General features: G+C 37.4%; 2 long non-coding RNA genes across 3 annotated transcripts; both read left to right on the top strand.

The window, feature by feature from the left end:
* The first annotated feature begins 487 nt into the window (after nt 1-487).
* LOC141407160 (uncharacterized) lies at nt 488-11010 on the top strand. 2 transcript variants are annotated; one of them, XR_012414704.1, is made up of 3 exons: nt 488-652; nt 2192-2411; nt 10944-11010. It is a non-coding gene; the product is annotated as an uncharacterized lncRNA (long non-coding RNA). The 2 variants fall into 2 exon arrangements; XR_012414703.1 differs by lacking the exon at nt 10944-11010 and having other exon boundaries at nt 2192-2813.
* A 2074-nt stretch (nt 11011-13084) lies between these two features.
* On the top strand, nt 13085-16611 carry LOC141407161 (uncharacterized). The gene is made up of 4 exons (XR_012414705.1): nt 13085-13153; nt 14002-14073; nt 15954-16036; nt 16494-16611. It is a non-coding gene; the product is annotated as an uncharacterized lncRNA (long non-coding RNA).
* The last annotated feature ends 9280 nt before the right edge of the window (nt 16612-25891 follow it).

Raw genomic sequence — 25891 nt, 5'->3', positions numbered from 1 at the left:
TATTGAGCCTTTAAATTAAATTATGATGATACTGAGTTTTTCATGGATGCCCTTTAAGATAAAGAAACTTTCCTCATAGGCTTAATTTGCTGTATATTGTTATCAATAATGGATTTTGGATTTATCAGGTGCCTTTTCTGCATCTTTTGAGATGATCATATGACTTTTCTTTTTTATTTTATTCTTACAGGGCATGACACTAATTATTTTGTAAGTTGAACCAAATTTGCGTTCCTGAGACAAATACCCTTGGAGATGGTGTGTAATTCTTTTCCATTTGCTGATTTGTATTGCTAGCATCTTATTGAAGACCGTTGTCCTTTATTTATAAAACATATTGATCTTAATTTTTCTTCCTTAAAATGTCTTGCTTTTGTTGTAATATCAGTATAAACCAACTAATAGTATACATCGGGAAGTGATCTCTGCTTGTACTGTTGTTTACATTTTTATGAACAGTTTGTGATCGATTGTTATTAATTATTTTCAGGTTTGGAATAGTTCACCAGTGAAGTCATCTCAACAAGCACAGGGCCTTCACTCCTAACAAGAATCACATGAATTTGGAAGGGGATCCTTCCCCAACTGAACCTTCACTTGAGACCTGGTCCTTGGCCATCATCTGCATCTGGATTCATGATACAGAGAAACTGTGAGTAAGAGCCACTTAGTATGTGAGAATTTATTTTGCAGCAATAAATAATACACCTGACAGAAAATGCAATGTGGTATCCTGGGCAGAAAAAATGACATTACTTAAAAACCCAGTAAAATATGGAAAAAGCCTATATTTCAATAAACAGTTTTGTGCCAACTGCTTTTTAGGGCTCATCATTGCATGTAACTCAAGGATATATAAAGCTTTCTGTGCATATTTCTGTGTATTTAAAATTATTTCAAAGAAAAATAGTTTTGAAAAAAATATTAAAAGTGATATTAAAAGAATTCCAAAGCACAAACAGAATACCTTCAGCTCAGGAGATGAAAGGGCGTGTAAAGAGAGAATAGCAAAGCATTTTTCCATATCGATTTACCAACTCGAACATAGGTACACCTGCTTCAGGAAGATTCTCCCCAAGTTCCAGAGACTCGTCCTCTTTCATCTTCTTCATCATATTCCGCATTTTTCAGTCACCAGTTTTAGCATCAGTAACCACTTTTTCAAAGACAGATGCTTGTGACTCACGTGACTCAAAAAGCCCCATTTTCAGATAGTATTTAATAGGACTCCCACAAACAGACCAGAATTTATTCAGAGCTTGCAGTGAGGAGTGCCTTAATGCCAACATGACTATGTTGACAACACATCCTCTGGTGAGTGAAGCATTCATACAGAATGAGTTGCTGAAACTCAATAACATATGTTTACTGTACAAGTAAGGCAATAATCAACATAGTGCTCTAAAATTATTCTGGGGACATAGGGGACATTTGTCTAAGATTTATGAGATGTGAGCAACCAAGAGAGCGTGAACACTGGTGTTTTACAAGTACTCCAAATCAGTAGATGGGCATTTGATTTTCCAAATAGGGTGGCTTTCAGGGTCTCTTGGCTTCAATACTGTACACACAGAATTTCAGTGACAGATATAACAACAACAATAACAACCCCTCATCTATTATATTGCAGCCTGGCAATTTAACTTAACTTAATTTCACTGCATATAAATAGCAACTTAATTTAAATTAATTTCACTGCATATAGATAGCAACTTAATTTAAATTAATTTCACTGCATATAAATAGCAGCCCTGTACTCCATGCAAACTAGAATGGCAGTGGAATTTATGTAGTGAAGAAAGTGACAGCTTATTTTCCAAATTTAAAAGAAACTTAAGGTTTTATAGGGAAACAAATAGAGGTAAAAATATTTTTAATCCTTCTTTTTCTGACAATTGTGTTCTGCTCTTACAAATAGAAAGCTCTACTTTCATTATTTTATAATATAGTGAGTTTATCAGGCACATGTATGAAAATTGTATAGTAAAGGTAGGTTTGAGTCCACTTGGTTCATTCGACTTAGACACATCATTTACTTTATCTCAAATGGTTATTTTTTAAGCCTTGGTTTTGTACAACAGGTAAAGGCGTCAGTCTTTGTGCAATATTAAGGCTTCATTCAAGTAACTTATCTTTGTGTCTCTGCCTTTGTTTCTGCATTGCTCCTGTACTTCTGCGAACCGTATTTCAGTGAGTAATGATGACAATGGCAGCCATGCTGTCTCCCGTTCTTACCACTGGATGTGAAGAAATTCTAGATGCGATCCAGCCAATCTGTACTCGACTCTCAGTTCCGTCTTCTCAACTCACAGTGTCTTCCAAAGTCCATGCCACACCACAGCCTGGAAAATCTCCCAAAGCAGTGTCTTGAGGCAATGGTAGAGCTCATGTCACAGCATGGTATATCTCAGGTATCACTGTCCTTCCCTGTTTGATATAGTCTCTCTTACAAACCATTGTTCCATACACTTTGCCCCTTTTGTGTTTGCGTATACGTGTGTTATGGCATGTCTTAACCTCACAGTGAGGGTATTAGCATAGAGTTTTGCATATCTAGAGGTGTGGATCCTTGGGAAGCATCTTAGAACCTACCTGCCACATCAGGTCCTGTCTAACCTGTATCAGTTTCTGGGTCCTCACTTATTTTTTTGACCTTGATCCTAGTGAAAAGAACTTGTCAGGTGTTCCATAGGTTGTATCACGATATGGATTTGTTATATTTTTTCATCATTTGACTAAGATTAAACATTAATTTATTCACATATTTATCTAATGTTGAAGACAAAAATCCTGAACAATATATTATTTAGAAATATAAATTTAGAAAATAATAAAGAAGAATGAGGCTGAGCACGGTGGCTCATGCCTATAATCCCAGCAATTTGGGAAGCTGAGGTGGGTGGATCACTTGAGGCCAGGAGTTCGAGCCCAGCCTAACTAACATGATGAAACCCCATCTCTACTAAAAATACAAAAATTAGCCGGGTGTGGTGGTACACACCTGAACGTTTCTTATATTCTGGGTAATAGTCTCCTAACAGTTATATGACTTGGGAATATCTTCTTCCATTATTTCAGTTGTCTTGATGGTGCACTTTGCATCTTAAAAGGTATTGATCCACGTGAAGTTCAATGCATCTATTTTTTTTTTCTGTCACTTGCACTTTTGTGTCACATGTTAGAATCCATTGTTTCACATAAGGCCATGAAAACCTATTCCTGTGTTCCTTTCTGTGGGATTCTTAGTATTAGCTCTTACAGTTAGCCACGTATTCTATTTTGACTCAAATACATATATGGTACAGGAAAGAGTTAAACTTCCATGTGGATATCCCTTTCTCCCAGCAGCATTTCTTGAGAAACTATTTTTTCATCTTGAATCAATTTTTCAACCTTGAAAATAAGTTTGCTCTATATATAAAGATGGATTTTGGCGTGCTCAACTCTATTCTGTTGGCTTGTATGTCTTTCCTTGCGTTATGTGAATTTTCCGTGGATGCTCTTTGTAGGTTTAGCAAGTTTTCTTCTATGCCTAACTTTCCCAGAGCTTTTATCATGAATGGGTTTGGAATTTGTCAAATACCTATTCTGAATCTTTAGAGGTGACCTTGAGTCTTTTTAAAAAAATTCTATTACTATAGTTTATAACACCAGTTGTTTTTGTATGTTTAACCAAACTTACATTGCAAGGATAAATAGTTTTGCTTTTAGTGTATAATCCTTTTTATATGTTACTAGTTAATTTTGATAGTACTTCCTTGATACTTTTTACCTATTTCATATTGGTCTGTAATTTTCCTTTCGGGAAATGTCTTTGAGTAGCTGTGGTGTCAGGAAACACTGGCTTCATACAGTGCATTGGGAAAGGTTCTCTACTCGTCTGATTTTATTGATTATTATTAATGCTGAAAGGCTTTGAATAACACACCAGTGAAGTCATCTTGACCTGGACAGAAATTGAATCCTTACAAGAATTCTAGGAGCTTGGAAGGGGATCCTTCCCCAGGTGAGCCTTCCCTTGAACTCTCTGCCAGGTATCTGACCCAGAGAAACTGTAAGTACTATGCAGGGCTGGGTTTGAAAGTCTAAACTGTGTAGTAATATGTTATACAACAACCAATCGGTAATATGCCTGACAGTAAATGTAATGTGGTATCTTCGATTAGATCCTTGAACAGAAATATGACATTAGTGGAAACCCTGGTAAAATATGAGGAAAATCTATTTCAGTTAATAGTTTTGTACGACTGTCAATTTCTGAGTTTTCATAAATATGCTATGGTGATATAAGGTGTTCACATTTCAGGAAGCTGTAGGATATATGAAACTCTATTATCTTTACTACTTTCTGTAAAACTAAAACTATGGTAAAAGCTATTCTTAAAATGTAATATTCAGGTACCAAAAAATAAAACAACAATAACAGAGACAGATTTAAACCACAATAAAGCCAAGATCAGAGGATGAATGGAGATGTAGGGAGACTATGGCAAAGTAGCTTGCCTTATACCCCATTCCTACACAGGGCACCTGCTTCAGAAAGACACCGTCACGCTCCAGGGACACTCATCCATTTTCTTCTTCCAATCACACCATTATCCAGTTACCAATTCCTGTGTTCGTAACCACTTTTCCAAGGAAAGATACCTTTCTCACATATGTTAGAAGGCCCTGTTTGCAGGCACTTTCTGGCAGTGTCTTTGTAGGATCTCAGTATAAAGACATTTTAGAAGACATGACTTCCAAGCATTAGAAGAGAAGACTGAGAAACACCAGTAATGGGGAACATAAATATTTCTGCATTAAGCGTGTTTTCTTAGTACAGATTCCTTTTTTTCCCAAGTTTTGCAAGAATACGATGCCTTAAGCTTTTGAGAAAACACTGTGATAATTCAGTTTTCTTCATCATGCAGACTCCATCACGAATTTATGGGACCACACATTCTCTTGACACTCATGTCATGGATCTATATTGTCCTTGGGTACATTAATCTGTTCTCACGATGCTGATAAAGACATGCCTAAGACTGGGGAATGTATATTATAAAGGAAAGAGGTTTAATTGGCTCACAGTTTCACATGATCGGGGAGGCCTCACCATCATGGCAGAAGGCGAATGAGGAGCAAAGTCACATCCTATAGCGGCAGACAGGAGAACTTGTGCAGGGGAACTCCCATTTATAAAACCATCAAATCTGGCGAGACTTATTTACTACCATGAGAATAGTATGGGGAAAACTGTTCCCATGATTCCATTTTCTTTACCTGGCCCTGCCCTTGACACATGGGGATTATTACAATTTCAGGTGAGATTTGGGTGGGGACACAGTGAAACCATTTCAAGTGACAAGCCCAAAAGCCACAGAGTAGACATTATTCTGGAAGAAAGTTAACTAGATACGAAAAAAGTTTATAATCATGGAGCTGTAGATTAATCCTGCTCAAAAAGATGTGGAAATGAACCTTCAGACATCAGATGTATGAAGGTGAGGCATGTTAGTGATACAGAGTGTGTTGTGCAGAGGTGGAAATAGCCTAATAGAAAAAAGGAACGAACAGCAAGTACAACATACCCCAGCCCACCTTCCTGTGATCTAAGAGATGGACACAAGCTGAGTGCTGACTGCAAATGTGCTGGCTAAACAAAGATCCCCACCGCAGGGGGGACTGTCCCCTCTTCCCCAACACAACTCCCTGTTCACAGTCCACACCACTTTATAGAGGAGCACCAGGGATGTTCCGGAAGCCATACCCACAAAGTATACTAAGCCATGGGACTACATACTACACTCCCAAGGACATCTGCAAAGTCAAGACCCTTGTGTTTTCAGACCGTGATCATGGGCTACATTCTCCATACCATATTCATAGCTTCAGCGAGAAAACAAGCTCCTGGGTCCTGGAGACCTAGAATGAGAGACACAGCTGACCTTGGCCATATTTCTCACTTCTGAGAAGTTTGTAGCAGTAATTCAGGTGCTATTATTTGGGGCATTTATAATTCAGTAAACCTTCTTACGCCTCTAATCTTACAATTCACCCCATAGGAAAGGACAGTTTCATTTAAATTGGTGATCTTAAGTCATGGAGGTTTGCTCTTTTTAATTCATTATAGCAGGAGTTTCTATAAAGTAAGTGACTTGTACAATCCCATTTTCCTCTTCATTTCAATGCACACATCTGGTCTATTATGATGTGTACTGTGAAAATCATCCATGACTAAATTCTTGAGGAAAAAAAAAAATCACCAAGTGGCAGGCCAGGAAGGAGAGAGAAGTAGATTGTAGAAGGACAGACTCATCTCTAGGTGGCAAGAGGGTCAATGAGCTCTGAGTGCTCAGGGTTAAGACTGGAAAAGTGATAGACATGAAACTCTTTTACATGATGTCCCAGGCAGAGAGGACACAGTGCTGAGCACTAAGCTGGCAAACATTACTATGATAGTGTGGAAAATATGATTTGTATTGAGTCTGGATTGGCCACCAGAATTCTCAGAAAGATGCCACTGAAAACACCCCATCATCTGACCATGTCCTTAGGCAAGAACCCAACGCTGTCTCCGCCCTCTATTCTGAATAAAGGGTGTATGACTCCTGTACTTGAGATTAGCTTCCTGTTCACTCAATTCAGCCCTAGTAGAAGCTGAAACTCTCAGTGCAAATGTGCTCAACATATTCTAAATTATACACTATGTGAGTTTCTTGTTCATTCAGTGCACTCTTTGGGGAACACCAAGGCCTGTTTCATTTTCTAAGTTATCAACAAGTGGAGCTGACAAGAGTATCAAGTGGTCAGAGCAGAGCATTCCATGAAAACCGCAGTGCACATGCATCGCCATTCCCTGCTTACAGTGAGATTCACATGATCCTCATTCATGGGATACGAAGGATAAAAGGGGAGGGAGAAAGAGATAAGTATGTTGTTGATCTGGATGAAGAATCAGATTTGGAAAGCAACTTAGAATAATCTCTGCTTATATTTCTAAGATTAAGGCAAAAAGTCTCAAGATAACCGAATTTTCTGTCTTCAGAGAGCAGCACTCTGCTAGAAACTGGGTCCTGGATGTTTACAGTGTGCCTCTCAATGGGATACTTATTTATCCTGTTGGATACCCTGAAGCATAAGTCTTTGACGCAGCATCCTTCTCACAGGATATTTGTTTACACTGTCGTACACCCTTGTGGCACTTGTCGGACCTGTGTCCACTCCATTCCCACCAAGGTAGCCACTGTCTAGGAGAGCTCTGAGTTGGCAAAAAGTTGAGTTCACATGTGCTGGTCACATGAGACATGAGGAAGCAACTCAACAAAGCAAAGGTATTTCTTGCAGGTGGGGATCACTGGGCACCGTTGTAGGGTCTAACTGACACATTAGATCTTCTCCAGTCTGCAAGTTTCATAGTCTCCACTTATTTTTCTTGACCTTGACCCTTTTCAAATGTACAGGTCAGATATTTTGTATTTTGTAAGATGTCCCACAATATGGATTTGTCTCATGATTTGTCATGATTAAACTAGGGACATGTATACATTAAACACCTGTCATCTAAGTTTGAAGACAAGAAGAACTAAACATTATGGATGTTAGAAATATAAACAGAGATAAATATAACAAACACAAATTAGAGGGTAGCAAATAATTTCACAGTCATGGCGACCTTAAGTGATTAAGGAAGATGATTAAGCTAAGGAGTTCCATTAACGGCCATGAACACATTGCTCATGTTCTATTTTATAAGGTCAGCAGTGACTTTAAATAAAAAGAAGCCTTATACATTTAAGAATCGTTTGGGGTTTACAGAATTGTTTTAAATGTAATATATAGATTTTCCATATATCCCACTACAGTTGTTCTTTTTATTAACTTCTTAATGTAGGACATTTGTCAGAATTAACCAATTTTAAACATTATCATTAACTACTCTACATACTTGATTCAGATTTTCTTATGTTTCACTTAATTTTTAATTTCTGTTCCAGGATCTCACCCAGGATACCTCAGCACGGTTGGGTATCATGTCTCCTTAGACTTCTCTGACTGTCACAGTTTGTTAGAATTTTCTAGTTTTTGATTATATTGACATTCCTAATGTGGGATTTCTCTGAGGTTTTTTTCATGATAAGACTAGATTTGTGGGTTTGGGAGAGGAAGATGACAGAGAAAAGGTGCCATTCTCCTCACATCATACCAAGGACACAGGCTCTCAACAGGTTTTATCATTATTAATGTTAATTTGATCACCTAGATGAAGTCATTTTTATCAAATTATCACACAGTGTGAAATTATTATTTTTCCTTTTCCCCATAGAATGTTTCAGAACAAAGTCACTAACACAACACACATTTAAGAAGTGGGGAGTCATGGGCCAAGCACGATGGCTCATGCCTGTAATCCCAGCACTGTGGGAGGCTGAGGCAGGTGGATCACCTGAGGTCAGGAGTTCGAGACCAGCCTGGCCAACATGGCAAACCTCTAAAAATACAAAAATTAGCTAGGCACAGTGCACGTGCCTATACTCCCAGCTACTCGGGTGGCTGAGGCAGGAGAATCACTTGAACTTGGAAGGCAGAGGTTGAGGTAAATTAATTATAAATAAATTATTTATATCATCATCTAAACATGGATATTAATTTTATACTTTATATATGCTAATTTATATATAATTTATTATTTATAATTTTATACTTTACATATGCTAATTTATTTGATTGCTCAAATTGTTGCATGGTTGACTATTGGAAGGTTTTTTAGTTGTCCCTGGTATATTTTTGAAATACCCACATAATTAAGGTTCAGTGTTGTATGGTTGGTTGGTTTTGTTGTTGTTCAGCATTTTCTTTTCTTTAACCACTACTAGGTGTTCAGGCTAACTCTGTATTTAATTGTACTCCAGGCTAACTGTATAATTGTGTAATTTCTGCTAATGTTTCCAATACCATATGATCTAATCCAGCACCACATGAATGATGTATGTAGTCTCTTACTCTCCCTGTGAAGAAGTTGGTGCTGGTCTCTTAATCATACTGCCTGAACATACATGCACAGTGGTTTCAGAACAGGTAACTTATACCCCAATGGGAAACAAGTTTACCAAGTAAAGTACAGCACTTAGGTATAAATACTGTGGCTTTTAGCCTTGGCATGTCCACTTATTACCCAAGTTACTTAGGTCCATTGCTTTCCGCCACTTTCTTTAGTGAGGTTATTCCATACATGCATTATGTCGTTATATTATTTTTGGGGACATTCCTCCTTGGAAACCCTCTACCTACTAAATAAGGTTTTATGTTTGCATAATTTAGTACACTCTTTGTGTTATAAAGTTCTTCAGGATTCAGAAAACATTATTATGTATCCACCAATACAGTATCAGAGAGAGTAATTTCACTGCCCCAAAGAAACCTGTATTTCACTGATTCCACCTTTCTCTCTCCCAAGCCCCCTGTTACCACCAGACTCTTTGCTATCACTATACTTTTTTCCTTTTCTAGAGACTCATACAGGTAGAATTACACAGTATTTTGCCTTTTCCAACTTGTATTTTTTCACATAGCAATATACCTTTTAGATTTTTGAAGTATATATCATGTTTTTTTAGACTTCCCATCTCCTATTGTTGCAGGACAGGTGAGCCCCAAATTTGGGGCTTCAAGTGGCAGAGTTCTTGGCTTTGCCAAGGAAAGTATTTAAGGGCAAGCCGGTGGTGATAGATGGCAGTCTTTTATTGAACAGTACTGCTCCTTTAAGAGCAGGGCTAACTCATAGGCGTTGCATCAGTTGGTAACCTATGGGCTCTTATCAACTGTCTTTACACTAAGGTAAAATACTTTCAATTACATGGAAGTTGAGGGGTGAACCAATGAAACTTAATGGCAGGTGATTCAGAACTTTCCAGGACAGGAGCAGTAACTTCTGGGTTGTTGCCATGGAAAGAGGTGGTAAATTCCTGGTTGTTGGCATGGAATTTGTAAACAGTCATGCGCTGGAGGGAATGTCTCATGCCGGTGAGCAGTGAGGACAACCAGGGATCCCTTTGTCTTCTTTTGCCGGTTTCTTCACTAGATGCTGTCTGGACCAGATCTTATTTTGATCAGCAGGATTGTGACTAGAAAACAACTTGCCAGTCTCCTACCTCATAATGGCAGAAGGCATTGAGTGTCTTTTCGTGTGATTTGGATATGACTGTAGCTTTTTTGGAGAATTGGGTATTTGAATAATTTTCATTTTTGATTGAGATATATGCCTTTTTATTTTTGAGCTCTTAAGAAGTTACCGTATATTATTAACAGTAGACCATTATCACCAATAAAACTTGCAAATACTTGCTTATTAATTTATCTTTTAAGTTTCAGGGTACCATTATCACCTACAAAACTTGCAAATACTTGCTTTTTAATTTAACTTTTAAGTTTCAGGGTACATGTGCACATTTGTTACATAAGTAAACTTGTGTTATGGTGGTTTGTTGTAGATTATTTCATCACCAATGTACTAAAGCCTAGTACCCATTAGCCCATTAGTTATCTTTTCTGATCCTCTCTCGCCTCCCACCCTCTGATAAACCTCAGTGTGTATTGTTCCCCACCGTGTGTTTATGTGTTCTTCTCATTTACCTCCCCCTTATAAGGGAAAAAACATGGTATTTGGTTTTCTGTTCCTGCATTAGTTTGCTAAGGATAGTAGCCTCCAGCTCCATCCGTTTTCGTGTTAAATACATGATATTTTTTATGGCTGCATAGTATTCCATGATGTGTGTGTTCCACATTTTCTTTATGCAGTCCACCATTGATGGGCATTTAGGTTGATTCCACATTCTTGCTATTGTGAATAGTGCTGCAATGAACCTATGCATGCGTGTGTCTTCTTCACAGGACACTTTTTATTTCTTTGGGTATATGCTCAGTAATGGGATTGCTGGGTTAAATGATATTTCTGTTTTTAGGTCTTCTTGTAGTCTCCACACTGCCTTCTACAGTGGTTGAACTAATTTAAACATCCACCGACGGTGTGTAAGTAATTCCTTTGTTCCACAACCTTGCCAGTATCTATTTCTTGACTATTTAATAATAGCCATTCTGACTGGTGTTAGATGGTATCACATTGTGATTTTTAATTGCATTTCTTTCAGGATCGGTGAGGTTGAGCTTTTCTTCATATGATTGTTAGCCACATATATATCTTCTGTTGAAAGTGTCTGTTCATGTCCTTTGCCCTCTTTTTTTATGGAGTTGGTTTTTTTTTCTTGAACATTTATTTAAGTTCCTTATAGATGCTGCATATTAGACTTTGGTCATATGCATAGTTTGCAAAACTTTTCTCCCATTCTGTAGGTTGTCTGTTCATTCTGTAGATAGTTTTCTTTTGCTGTGCAGAAACCTAAGTTTAATTAGGTTTCATTTGCCAATACTTGCTTTTGTTTGCAAATATTTGCTCCCATTCTTTGGATGTCTTTATTTTTGTTGGTGCAGTGTGAATCACAAAAGTTTCACATTCTAATGAGGTTTAATATGCCTGTTTTTTCTTCTTCCCTTTTGCTTTCGGCATCATATCTTAGAAAATATTGTTTAACCTAAGACCACGAAGATGTATTCCTGTGTTATTTTCTATATTCTGGGCCTATTTAGCTATTATATATAGATACATGATCCTTTTGAGTCACTTACATTTTCAGTGTGAGGCAGGAGTTCGACTTGCATGGAATATGCACTTGCTTAGAAATATTTTATTAAAAATATTTATCCATATATAATTTATTTGGTGACATTATAAAATTATTTCACTATAAATGTATGTATTCATTTTTGAGCCTTATATTCTATTACATTGATCAACATCTATATTCTTATACTAGTACCATACATCTTGATTACTATTACTTTGCAGTGAGTTTTGAAGTCAGGAAGTGTGTATCCTCCATGCCAACTTTTTTTTTCTTTCTCAAAATAATTTAGGCTACTCTGGGTCTATTGCATTATATATGAACTTTCGATAAGCTTTGTGAATTTAGAAGAAGGAAGTGTCACCTGGGATTTTGATAGAGGTTGCATTAAATCTCTAGATCCATTTGGAGAATATTGCCAGCCTAACAACATTAACCTTTATAAGCAATGAATAGCCAAAGTTTTTTTCCATTGTTTTTCAAAATGTTTTCTATAGTTTTTGTGTATATATCTTATACTTCATTTGATAAACTTATTTTTGGTGTCATCTCAAATGGAACATTCTGAGTTTTTTGTTTTAGATTATTAATTGCTAGCATATAGAAATTCAGAGGATTTTATATCTTCACCTTGTATACTGCAAGTTTGTTGAACTCATTTCTAAATTCTAAACATATTTGATTGAGTCCTTTAGAAGTTTTATACATAAGATCATGTCATATGCCAACAGACAGAGTTTGACTTCCTTTCCATCCTGGAAGCCTTATATTTATTTTTCTAGACTAACTGTCATGTCTGTATCCTCTAGTACAATGTTGAAAACAAGTGTCAAGAGTGGAAATCCGTGTCTTGTTTCTAATGTTGGAGAAATTAGTGAACGTTTCAGATAACTTATGATGATACAGTAGTTTTTCACGGATCCCCTTTAAAAGGGAGACAGTTCCCTTATCTGCGTCATTTGGTGCATATTTTTCTCATGAGGAGTTGGAAAATTCTCAAGTGCCTATGCATCTTCTGAGATGATTATGTGGTTTTTGTTCTTTATTATATGAATACAGTGCATAGCACTAGTTGTATGTTGAACCAAATTTTGCTTTCCTGAGGTAAATACCCTTGATATAGCATACAATACTTTTTACATGTTTCTGCTTTGTTTTACTAATATTTCCTTGATGATTTTTGTCCCTGTATTCATAAGGTATATTGTTCTTCATTTTCCCTATTTGAAGTGTCTTTGTCTGGCTGCAGTATCAGGGTAAACTAACTCAGTATACAATGGGAAATCATGTTTTCTCCACTTTTTTGGAATAATTTGTAATGAAATAGTATTAATTTTTTTAAATGATTATAATAATTCACTGATGAATTCTTCTTGATGAGGTCAGAGAGGTTAATCCTAAGAATAGTTACATGAGCTTGGAAGGAGACCCTTCCCCAGCTGAGCCTTAGCCTGGGCCATCACCTACATCTGGACTGAAGACCCAGAGAAACTGTGAGTAATATGTGTGTGGTTTTGAACCACTAAGATGTATAGTAGTCTGTTATGCACCAAGTCTTAAGTAATATACCTGACAGTATTTGCAATGTGGTATTCTAGATTAGGTCTTGGAACACATAAACATATCATTATTAGAAATTCTGGTAAAATATGAAGGAAATCTGTAGATCAGTTAATAGTTTTGAAACATAGTGAAATTCTTAGTTTTCATGAATATACTATAGTTATTATAGTAACATTTTAGTTAGCTGAAGGGTATATAAAACTGTCTGTTCTACCTGTGTGTCTTTTTGTAAATCTGCACTTATTTCAAAATAAATTTGTTTTCTAAAATTATTATATCTTTAAAAAGAAAACAAAGACATAAGCAAAAATCTTTGGCTTCCAGAGATGAATGGGCACATAGGGAGAGAATAGAAAATGAGCATTTTTTATCTAATCACCTTTCCAAACCCAGGTACACCTGCCTCGGGAAGGCACCATCAAGCTCTAGGGACTGTCGTCCTTTTTCTCCTTCTCTGTTACCCAGTCACCAGTTGGAATGTCAGCAACCACTTGTTCAGAAAAAGCTGCCTTTCCTTCACTTATCCAGAAAGCCCCATGTGCAGACATCATTGAGCAGTGTATATTCAGGATCCCATTGAAGCATTTTTGGGAGCTATGACTCAGATATTAGAAGCCAAGAATTAGAAATTTCAGTGACAGGGAACATAAATCATATTTCTGCATTCAGGATAGTGTTTTCTTGGTACAGGGATTTCTTCTTCAAGTAATCAGAAGACAACTGTACCTTCAAACCTTTCAGAAAAATATGTCCTAATTTAGTTCTTTTCATTCTACAGACTCCATCAGGAATTGTCTGGGACCATGCCTTCTATTGCCCACTGCCAGCCCGAAAGCCACCAAGGTAGCAGGTAAGCAGAGTACAACAAACGTTTCTAACAAATGGGTTTAGGCCAGACCCTACTTACAGAGACCTGGATATGAATCTTTTACACAACAGGATTTTTGCAGTTGGATGCTAGTGAGTGGAGAAAGCAGATGACAAAGTGCTGAGCAGCGAGTTCCCAGACACACTCTAACTGCATGGAAGATGTGATTTCCCACAATACCTTAAACCAACAGTTCCTTAGAGGCTGGCCTGGACATCACAATTCTAAAAGAGATGCCATTTAAAAGAAACCAAATTCTAGACCAGATATGAGGCAAATACCCAACACTTGGACTCCACACTCTAACCTGATTAGAAGTTGGAGTTCAGTGGAAGAATGTCTTGGATATTTGAGAACATGACACTATGTGTATTTAATTTAGCCTTGCTGGAATTTAAAACTGTAGGGGAAAATTCAGTCAACCTCCTAAATTCTGTGAGTTTTTGTTTTTGTATGTGAGTTTCTGCATACACATAAAGAAACTCCCATCGTTTAGGAGGTTGACTGAATTTTGGGTATACAGAAATTCATACTTTATGTGTTTCTTCTTCTATCAGTGTATTCCTGAGGGAACATCAAAACCAGTCCCCAAATCCAAGTACCCAAATTAGGGTTGACCAGAGTAGCAAGGGGACAGATTAAAACATTTTATAAAGACCATTATGCATCTACGTCTGCAGTGACTAAGTATAAAGTGATTTCTGTGATCACCAGCCATATGGTTAAAACGGCAAAAGGGAATGAAGAAAAAAGAGTTACATAAATATTATAGCTGAAAGAATGGAATTTATAATGAAGCTTACAAGGATCATTGGTTATATTCCTAAGACTGCAGTGGAAAGTTTCAAGATACAGCTTTTTCTAGGTCTTTAGAAAGCTATCACTCCAGTGAATTTTTCAAGTAACTCTTTATAATTGCCATCTTCTTCCTCAGTGGATTTCTTAAACCATAGTTCATAAAACTACATTTCCATGCATAACATAAGAATTCTAGTGTTCCACTAGTAACTCTAATGTGTCTAATAGCTACGTAGAATGTAAATGCACTTGGTAAACTTATGTGATAATATTTAAACATATTCCTTCAATAACAGGTAAGAATACAGTTGATGAGCCCCCGTAATCTAACACTGAGAAATTGGCAGTCACAGAGGACAGTGTATTCCACTCATCGTAGAGGGCACATTTTCACGTTTATGAAACACAGGTGCACCTTAAATTTGACAGTGTAAAACACTATTGACGAGAAGGCAACCATAATGTTATTGTCCTCATTTACATATACATGAGCTTGGTCTATAAACCTTCCATTGACATTTTCAGGTCATATCATTAACATCATATCTTGCATAGAAGGTTTCAGAAGGTTGGAAAGATAAACTCACAGGAGCAACATAGGAATCTCACAAGAAGTGCAGCATCACCAAGCTTCAGATTAGCACAGGTCATAATAATACGGGGAAAATTATGGGCAAGATGAATTGAAGAGTGATTCAGGAGCGTTACAGCTGAATGAGAGAAAATTTAGGAAAACCTTTGTCAATGTGTTTTTCTTGTATGTTCCATCCCATGTAATCATAGGAATGACACAAGACAAATATCCACATGTATGCACATTGAAAATAGTTTTCCAGTAATTATAATGTATTTATATTATTCCTATGTGATTTATTTATAAGTGATAAAAGTATTAGTATCTTCATTTGTTAGTGGTTTTGTTCTTCCATTCTGGTGTATGAAGTAATGACATGTTACAATGGACACAAATGATATATCCCACAATTTATTAGAAAATTAATTTTTAGAGGTTAGTATAGGCTTGATAATATACTGCATGCTTTGTATGTTATCATTTCCTACAGTGCACACTGACGTCTCAAGAAGTGAGCACGATTTTCACTCCTGTGCTCCATTTTGGAGTCTGAGCTGACTTTCTGCGGGAAAGGTATAAAGGACCCTTGAGTTTGATACTGTCTGCCCCAGTCTTTGCTCGCTTCGACTGTGTAGAATGTGTCTTGTCTGACATGCTAAATAATTTCCAGGTCTAGTTAGACAGCTCACTCTACCCTGTGTCATGAAGATATTTTCCTAAATTGTGTTCTGAATACTCTATTATTTTTATATTTAAGCCTATGAACCAACTGGAATTGATTTTGTGTGTATGTGAGGTCAAAGGTCGTATCTTGGTTGTTCCCTGTGAATATTCAATTTCCTGGAACATTTTATTAAAAACTGATCTCTCCCCCATGCATCAATGTATAAATTAATTTTTATATATGTGTATTTCTGCTTTCTAGCTCTGTTTTAATTTTTACGTTACTGGTTGTTTCTTCTATCTTTGTGCAAATTTCACAGTCTTATTATTATCTGTTTTTTTTTTTTTTTTTTTTTTTTTGATACAGAGTCTCACTCTGTCACCCAGGCTGGAGTGCTATGGCGCAACCATGGATCACCGCAACCTCCGCCTCCTGGGTTCAAGCGATTCTTGTGCCTCGGCCTCCCGAGTATCTGGGATTATAGGTATGCGGCACCACACCTGGCTAATTCTTTTGTATTTTTAGTAGAGATGGAGTTTCACCATATTGGCTAGGCTGGTCTCGAACTCCTGACCTCAGGTGATCTGCCCACCTCGGCCTCCCAAAGTGCTGGGATTACAAGTGTGAGTCACCACACCCAGCCTACACTGTCTTATGATTAAGAGAGTCTATTTAGGACAATACTTTTCTCTCCAGAGATTGTTTTGTATTTTTTCTTTTTTAAGAGAGAGAGGATTTTGTCCTGTTGTCCAACTAGGGTACAGTGACTCAATCGTAGAGCAGATTCTGTGTTTGAACTACTGGGATCAAATGATCTTCCCCTCTCATCCTCCTGAATAGCTAGGACTACAGGCACAAGCCACCATGCCTGGTTAATTAATTTTTTTTTTTTTTGGTAGAGACCGGGTCTTCCTATGTTTCCCATGCTAGTGTGGAACTCTTAGCCACAAGCAATCCTCCCTGCTTTGTCTCCCAGGGTGCTAAGATTGCAGGTGTAAGCCACTGTGCCTTGCCCAGAGCCTCTTCTTTTAACCATGGTGCTTTTCCATAATGAAGTAAAAAATGTAACAACCTGCATGCCTTGCACCTACACCAGTACTTTCAGCTGTACCTTGAATAAAGCTGTAGGTTTAGAACATTTTTAAAAAAAGAAAGTTAATGTTTTTTTGAGACAGTATCTCGCTCTTACACCTGGGCTGGAGTGCAGTGGCAAGATCTTGGCTCACTGGAGCCTCGACTTTGGGGCTCAAGCAATCCTCCCACCTCACTTTCCCAGGTAGCTAGGACCACAGGTGCACAACTCTGCCCAGTTAAATTTTTTTTTGTATTTTTTGTAGAGATGGGGTTTCATCTTGTTGCCCAGGCTGATCTCGAGCTCCTGACTGAGTTCAAGCAATCCGCCCACCTCAGCCTCCTGAGGTGCTGGGATTACAAGCATGAGCCACCGCACCTGGCTGGTTTAGAACTTAAATTGTTGCTGTAAACTCTTGAGTCTCTTAATATCCTTGTGAATCTTAGACAATCCCCCAACACCACTCCCCACTTTATGTATAAATACTTTCAACAACAGCCAGTAGTGTTGAAAACCTTGAGATGCAGCCATAGTAACCTCTTGTACTGGTGTAGACGACTCTGTGACAGGTTCCTTCTCCTCCAGACCATGCCCACCAAAGTCAGATCCACATGGGAGCCTCTGAGCTCAGAGCCACTGTATGGGGTCTCCATGTGCAAGGGCAGCAGCTTCCTGCCCTTTCTGTTGGTGAGGTGAGGAATTCAGTTTTGAATAAGGCTGAGTTTGTTCAATACTGATTTTGCAGGCTGACCAGTGACACCTTAAGACTTTATTTCTTGCATTGTAATATTTACCTGGTTTTGATATGATTTGTTGTTCAAATGTGTTTAACACTTGAGTATAATTTTTTTCTTTTTTTTACTCTCATAAGCATCATCTAAAACCAAATTTTAATTTTTGTGTTGTATATTTAAGGTGTTCATTCCTCTATTTTAAAAATGGATTCACAATTATTTTTCAATGAACACTTTTAATTATTTTAATCTTTTCTCGTATTTCTCTTTCCTAAATTTAATGTGAATATCACTTTTATTGGAAAAGACTGATGTTACACGTTCTCTGTTTTTTGTTTTTCTGCAAATTTTCTCTGAAATATCTCTGGTTGAAGAGGAGAAGGACAGAAACTGTTTTGGAAGCCACAAGGCAAAATTGACTCAGATTCTTATGCTTAAAAAGATGTGTGAAACTTTCCATTATATGGCTTAGTTTCTGTGCATGTGAAAGGATAACAAGGTATTGATTTGTGTAGCAGTACAGTAACACTTCACGTCTGAATACAAGGAGCAACCACTTCTTAATTGTGCAGGTGTGAACTTCATGATGTTGCCTTACTTTCTCCTTACACAAAGATTTAGACAATGGCTGGACTCCGTAATTCCTTCCATCTCACTTCCATAAATGTGTACATGACATGTGTTTGTACAGATCACCTGTTCTGTTAGATATTAATTATTTTCTTATTTTTGATGAGTGATTATTAAATTTGGTTTTAGTTCTCAGAGATATAAAAAATACCACTTAGAAAATGTGTACATAGGGTGCTGTAATCAGAAAATATTTTTGTGCCATTGGCTTGTAAAAAGGGAATTTCAATTTTTTATTTGTTGTCATTTTCATCTACCTTAATATTCTCAAAAGGCTTTCATGTTTGTGCTCTTTTTACATTTTAATTTTTGTTGTCTTAATCAAAAAACATGCGAGGGTTGGGAACACTTGTTCAAGATGTGTGACATGAGCAGTCAACAGAGCAAAAACACTGATATTGTATGGGAATATGTAATAACAGATGGGCATTTGCTCTGCTAGGTGTGGCAGCAATCAGGATCTGTGGGCTTCAGTGCTGTAAGCAGAATTGACAGATCCTGCTTTAAGGAAAAAGGTGCCCCTCATCTGTTGTATTCAACCTGGCAGCATTTTGTTACCAAACCCAGGTTTGGCCATGGCCACTTGCAAAATCAAATCCCAGAAGGGTAGTAAAAAGAAGGTCACTGGCCAGGCGTGGTGGCTCACATCTGTACTCCCAGCACTTTGGGAGGCCGAGGCGGGATGATCACCTGAGGTCAGGAGTTGAAGACCAGCCTGGCCAACATGGCAAAACCCTGTCTCTAGTAAAAATACAAAAATTAGCCAGGCACAGTGGCGCGCGCCTATAATCCCAGCTACTGGGGGACATAGCGAGAGTCCGTTTCCAAAAAAAAGAAGAAAATCACTTTATTCCAGAGCTTAGCAATGTGTGTGGAAGGGCTGGATTCATATCTGTAGGAACCGCGTGAGTTTTCTGGGCAGAAAACAGGGTTTTAAGAAGAAATATTGGCAAGCAGGGTATGCGGAAGGGGTGTGGAGGTGCAGGATCTACATGACTCGCTGGATGACTTCTCTTCAGTCATGGGTTATTCGTTAGTCTGCCCAGCATCACTGGGGACAGAGTCAGGTTGTGGATTAACTGATGTCTTGAGACAATCTCTCTATGGAGGAGAATCCTGGCGGATGCTTATTTTGGTTAAAGATTTGGTGGTTTCTCAGAAAACCTATACTTAGCTAAGCTGACAGTGCTTGCTGGTTGTTTGGCTGGTGGAAAGGAAGGAGGGAAAAGTTTGAATTTGCGTTTCTTTTTTTTTATTTTTTTTTGAAACGGAGTCTCGCTCTGTCTCCCAGGCTGGAGCACAGTGGCTGGATCTCAGCTCACTGCAAGTTCCGCCTCCGGGTTTACGCCATTCTCCTGCCTCAGCCTCCCAAGTAGCTGGGACTACAGGCGCCCACCACCTCGCCCGGCTAGTTTTTTGTATTTTTTAGTAGAGACGGGGTTTCACTGTGTTAGCTAGGATGGTCTCGATCTCCTGACCTCGTGATCCGCCCGTCTCGGTTTCCCAAAGTGCTGGGATTACAGGCTGGAGCCACCGCGCCTGGCCTTGAATTTGTATTTCTAAGGAGCTAAGTAAGACGTGAACACACAGGAGAAAGAGAAAAAGTAAATATTTTTTAAGGAAAATGAATTACTTGGTTACAGCACCCACTGTAATATTCCACTTTATTTGTATGGGATTGGAGCATCATATTCATTTGGTCTGCTTCCTACTGAATGCATAGTTACAGAGCATTAGAATGGATCTGTTTACTTGGAGTTGGAAATATTGTTGAGTTTCCAGCAGGAACTTACTGTGCATGTATGGTGTGAGGATCCAAGAATTTCTGAGAATGATTTCCTGCCTCTCCCTGTAGAGTGTACAACAGCAATAAAACTCATAGCAGCTGAAGAGGGCATGTAACAGTATTAATTATATATATAAAAGTACTGTTTGCACCAGGAAGCCGACTAAATCATGATGTCATAGAGTCCTGAGAGAGGGCATCTATAGCAGAAATATGGGTATCTACATGCATAGTTTGGGTTATATTATATTGTAAGAATAATCTGGGGTGTGTGTGTGTGTGTGTGTGTGTGTGTGTGTGTGTGTAAAATGGTCAACCTTAATGAATGTTAAGTGCCACCCCGGGCTGCAGTGAAGATATGTAAAGCCATATGATTTAAAGACATCATAAGATTAGGCATAGTATTATTTGCTTGTGCATGTTTTTTTGGGGCTGAGGATATGTTTCTGGAGTTATCCAGGAAGTACACACAGCATTTAGTCTTAATTACAGTGCAAAGCCCCAAGTGTCAGTTGTACCCAGAGCTCCTGTGGAGATATGAGGACAAGTTGGTTAACTATACATATTTAACAGGCTACAGGAGAAGTTGTAAATACTCATGAAGGTGGTCCTGACCCATGTATATTAACAAATATTCATGGAACATATGACTCATTCATTTTGGGGCGGAGACTTAACTTTTAAATGTATTATCATTATGCCCTATATTTCAAAAGTTCTTTTGAGGACAAAGGCATGCAAGTGTGCGTTTACTGTAAACCGGCCAAAGCTAGTTTATGGTCAGTGATCTTTTATCAGGAGAAAGTTACTGAAATTGGTGTCTTGTCTACTTCAAGCTGTAGTGATGGCGGGTGGAACAGTGGCTGGGGTCAGTCAGTCAGCTTATCTTGAGGCTAGTGCTTGTTTCGCTGCTAGAGAAACACAGAAACCTTGTGGCAGTTGTAAACATAGTCTGCTTTTTTAAAAGTGTAGGAATGTGTGACTTAACTCCTGCCTGGCATATTCCTAAATCCTGCTCATAATTTGGAATTTTATTGTTATAAAGAGTCTGTATTACAATTTTTATTGTAACATTAATGCTGGTCAGTTGTGCCTAAATTCCCATGATGGGAGGAAGATAAAGTGAAGCCTGTTCAACACCCCTCTTGTTGTCGTGGCCTGAATTAGTTTTTCAGGTTGCTGTGGCTAATATGGGGGTAGGGAGTGTCCATTAAGTTGGCAGGGGCTTAGGATTTTATTTTATAGTTTATATTCCTCTTTTTTGTCAAGGTATGCCAGAGGCAGTATTGGTAGCCACGCTTTTATTTTTTCTCATGTCAATGCCACAGTGACATGCCACCTGACCTGGGTCGATCATGTTCCTTGCTGCGCCCACTATGGTGGGACTGAGAATCAAAAGTCTTATATCCAATTAGATGTTGTAGGCCAGACTGGAATGAAGGTGGGCAGGCAGCCATTAATCCTTAAAACCCCTTTTAAGCAATGTAAGAGCCAACAACTAAAAGTCAAAAGGTAAGGTTATATAACTGAATTATCTATGAATTGTATGCATTGAGCTATTGTAATCTTGGCTTATAGGAATGATCTAACTAGCTATACAAAACGTAAGTATTTTATTTAGCTGTTTAGGCATCCGTGTGCCCATCCTTGATTTGGGGAATCTGAATTAATTTTATCTCACAAGAACCGGCCCTTACAATCTCACACATTCATATCTTCCATGATAGTCCCTGGGTCTGGAAGAACTGAATAGTTTTAAATTCTGGATATATTAATAAAACAAAATATTCACCATTAGCAACATTTTAAGCAAAAATGCCATAAGCATTGTCTTGTTCTAAGAGTGACAGGACCGAGACGGACGGTCACGAGGTCAGGAGATCAAGACCATCAGGCCAACATGGTGAAACCCCAACTCTACTAAAATACAAAAAATTAGCTGGGCATGGTGGTGCGTGCCTCTAGTCTCAGCTACTTGGGAGGCTGAGGCAGAGGAATTGCTTGAACGCAGGAGGCAGAGATTGCAGTTGGCCGAGATTGCGCCACTGTACTCCAGCCTGGACAACAGAGCGAGACTCAGTCTCAGAAAAAAAAAAAAAGAGTGACAGGAAAAGAAGCCTATAGGTAACTAAACTTTTAAATTATTTGTTATTAAGGCACAAAATAAATTATATGATATTTCATATGTTTCTTTTTCAGATGGAAGCAAAATTATTGAATAAAGTATAATACAGGCCTGTCCCTGTGTTGTATGAAAGCAGTGTACTTTGATTATTGCATTTGCTTGAGTCCAAAGATGAGACTTTGGTTAACTTGAGTTTGATGTTAGATGCTGGCAGGAGTCTGTCTTCTTTAGAGGAGCTACATGTATCCAGGAGTCAATTCCTTGTACCCTAACACCACAAAGATTAGTTAATAGCACCTGATAAGAAGTTTTTCAGTGTGTTGGAGGTGGTAATACACTTCACGTGATTAACTTTTTTACCTTTGAGAAGCCCCAGCAATAAGTCAGAGACTTAATTTAAAATTCAATTTTGGAGATGTGTGTCAAAGATGTTGGAAAGCTTAAAATATTTGATCAAAAGCAAACTACAGGTCCTTTAAAACAATAGTTAATCATTTAACCAAAGTGATCATTGAAAATCTTTAAAGGCAATACAGAAAGTTACACATGTGTAAAAACCTTACTCCTTTCAAATTTCATAGGTTTTTAAAAACCAATTAAACACTTTCTAAAGGCAACGTAGGAACTATCTTGATGAAATGTAAAATCTTGTTTCTTAAGGCAGTTACCAAAAAGTCAAAGGAAAACCCTTTTTAGTGCGACTGCTTCTCCTTAGGGGAAAGCCTGTTTAGGTAATCTGGAAGTACAACTTATAATAAAAAGTGCTTGAATTTAGTCAGATATGGGAAGAGTGTGTACAAGGTTATGAGTAGAACTGGGGAATAGATGACTCTAGGAGCTGCATGATAAGTTTCCTGATGACAATGAAAATTTAAACACACCAAAAAAACCCCAAAAATACCCAAGAGTATAGAATCAAGTTATCCTGGAGGAAAACACTGCTTTTATAGACCTCTAAGATAAAATATTTCAGCATCAGGCCACAACATTTAGAACTGAGAAAAGTTACAGGAGCTGACAGGAAGCTGAAGGATAGAGTTATCCCAGGCCACGTCAAAGGGAGAAAAAGCTGATAGCAGCAAGACAACAATTGAACAGTTGAGATATGAATCTCAGAAATTTTCAAAAGAAATCGATTATGGAATAGAAAATCAAAATTTCTTGTAATTTTATTAAGAGCAAATTGATACCTTAAGGAAATATTGGTTTAATATAGGGAACCATTCTTTAGAAAGACTATTATAAACAATTCCTTTTTAATTATACCTAACTTCATTACATACAAAATTCCTTTTATAAATTCCCCTTCACGAGCCTTATCATAACTTACACAGACCATCTGTCACATGCTTGGACTGTATACTTGTCCTATGGTACCTGTTCCTTTTTAAAATTATTTTTGATTTTCTTTTTCTAGATTAACCTTGTAATAAGAACCTGTTTCTTAAATAACCAGTCATTTTCCTTTAGGAGAATAATTTACCATGCAAGATTCTTTCTCGTATAAAATTACTCTTTTTTCTTGATAACCTTCCTTACCAAAAATACATGCTCTTGTCTATATCTTTCTTCACATCTCTCTTCACCATTTACTGCTTCCTTTCTAGTTTGTTTCATAAATAACCTTTTCAAACTCGTAATTTGAATCAACTTTTAAAAAACGTTTGAATTAGACAAAATAATTCTTTTTCTCAATAAGGACACCTCTTGTTTGGCACATTTTATAGAAACATAGGAAAAAAGAAATCCTGAACAATCAGATATTAGTATTTTATAGATGAGAAACATTTCACAATTTTTAGAACAGTTTTCTCTATATAATAACCCTTTCTCAATTGGAATTGACCAAGACATCCAGTAAGCATCCAAAATGATTTTAAGATTTTAAATTATACAAAAATTTCACACAGAAGCATTGATCTCATTGACGTGTACTCAGTTTTTCCATTTTAACAGTTTACCTAGAGTACTTTTGAAAACTGGGATATTACCCAAAAGTAGTAATTATTTAGTTAAGTCCCTATTACCCATTTTTAAAGTCTGTGGACATATAAGGTGTTTTACCTAAGTAGGAACCTTAAAGTTCAATATATGTGCATTTTGTTAATAGCACAGAAGATTTAACTGTTTTCATTGAACTAGTAATATTAATCTAACTCATCTATATCATCACACAAACAAAAATTATTTGTTTTTGGCTGGGTTTATGGTCCTATAGCCCTTATGTCGTATCCTGACACCTTAATATATAGACATAGATAAATACAAAACCATTTGTTCAGTAAACTCAGATAAAAATATGCTGATCATTTTGAAGATATTTCTAACATTATGTAACCAATAATCTTAAAACCAGTTTTATTTGTCAAAGATTATTAAATTTATGTGAACCTGAAAATCTTCCTGACTTAATTTATGAGCGCTTATTTACTTGTAAGTCAATTTGGTGGCAGGCTAGACATAACACACAAGCATATCTACATATGTACGTACACACAAACATGTCTACATATGTACATACACACATTTACATATGTGCATACACAGAAACCTCTACATATGTACATACACACATGTCTACATATGTACATACACACAGACATATCTGCATATGTACATACACCAACATGTCTACATAACTACATACACACAAACATGTCTACTTATGTACATACACACAAACATGTCTACTTATGTACATACACACAAACATTTACATATGTACATACACACAAACATGTCTAAACAGGTATACACACACCAGCAAAGGTCTCATAGCTTTTACCTTGGGATTCCAACCGTAAAGTAACAGTACACACTCAGTATTTTATAAAAAATAGCTGGATACACGTTATCGTCTGACAAAACTGGAACCTGTTTCCATGGCTAAATTGTGTTTTCTCCAATATGTAATCTGTGAAAGCTGTGAACCAAACTTTGGGTAAAGCAATCTTTATGGCAGTTTTGTTTTTAAAAAAGCATCTTTTACCTTTTTTTTTCTTTCAGTTTTAACCAAGTTTCCTGTGTTTACTTTCTAGTTAGTCGGTAAATAATGTGTCTTATCACAGCACCAACAGCTTAGTAACAGCCAATCTGAAGCAGGCAGAAAAGAAAACAGGAAAAAAGAGAGGTTTTGATGACTCTGCCTCACTTAATAGCTGCAGTTAACCATTTGAGCTCTCAAGTTTTCTTGCTATAGTTTGCCTCTCTGTTTAAAATGTTCACAAAAGTAGGTCTTAATAAGCAGCCAGCTGAAATCTCAAAGAGAATGAGAATATGAAGTTCCTGCCAGGCCTCTACAAAGGAGCGAAAGAGTAAAAGATAGAAAAGGAGGTTTGTGAACCTTCTAGCTGCTGCATGGTATAGGGTTGGTATCCCCACCACACTTGCTGACATCCCATCAGGGAGAGCCCCAGT

This window comes from Macaca fascicularis, chromosome 7 (genome assembly GCF_037993035.2).
Source record: "Macaca fascicularis isolate 582-1 chromosome 7, T2T-MFA8v1.1".
Taxonomy (NCBI): domain Eukaryota; kingdom Metazoa; phylum Chordata; class Mammalia; order Primates; family Cercopithecidae; genus Macaca; species Macaca fascicularis.
This window is presented reverse-complemented; position numbering and strand designations above follow the sequence as displayed.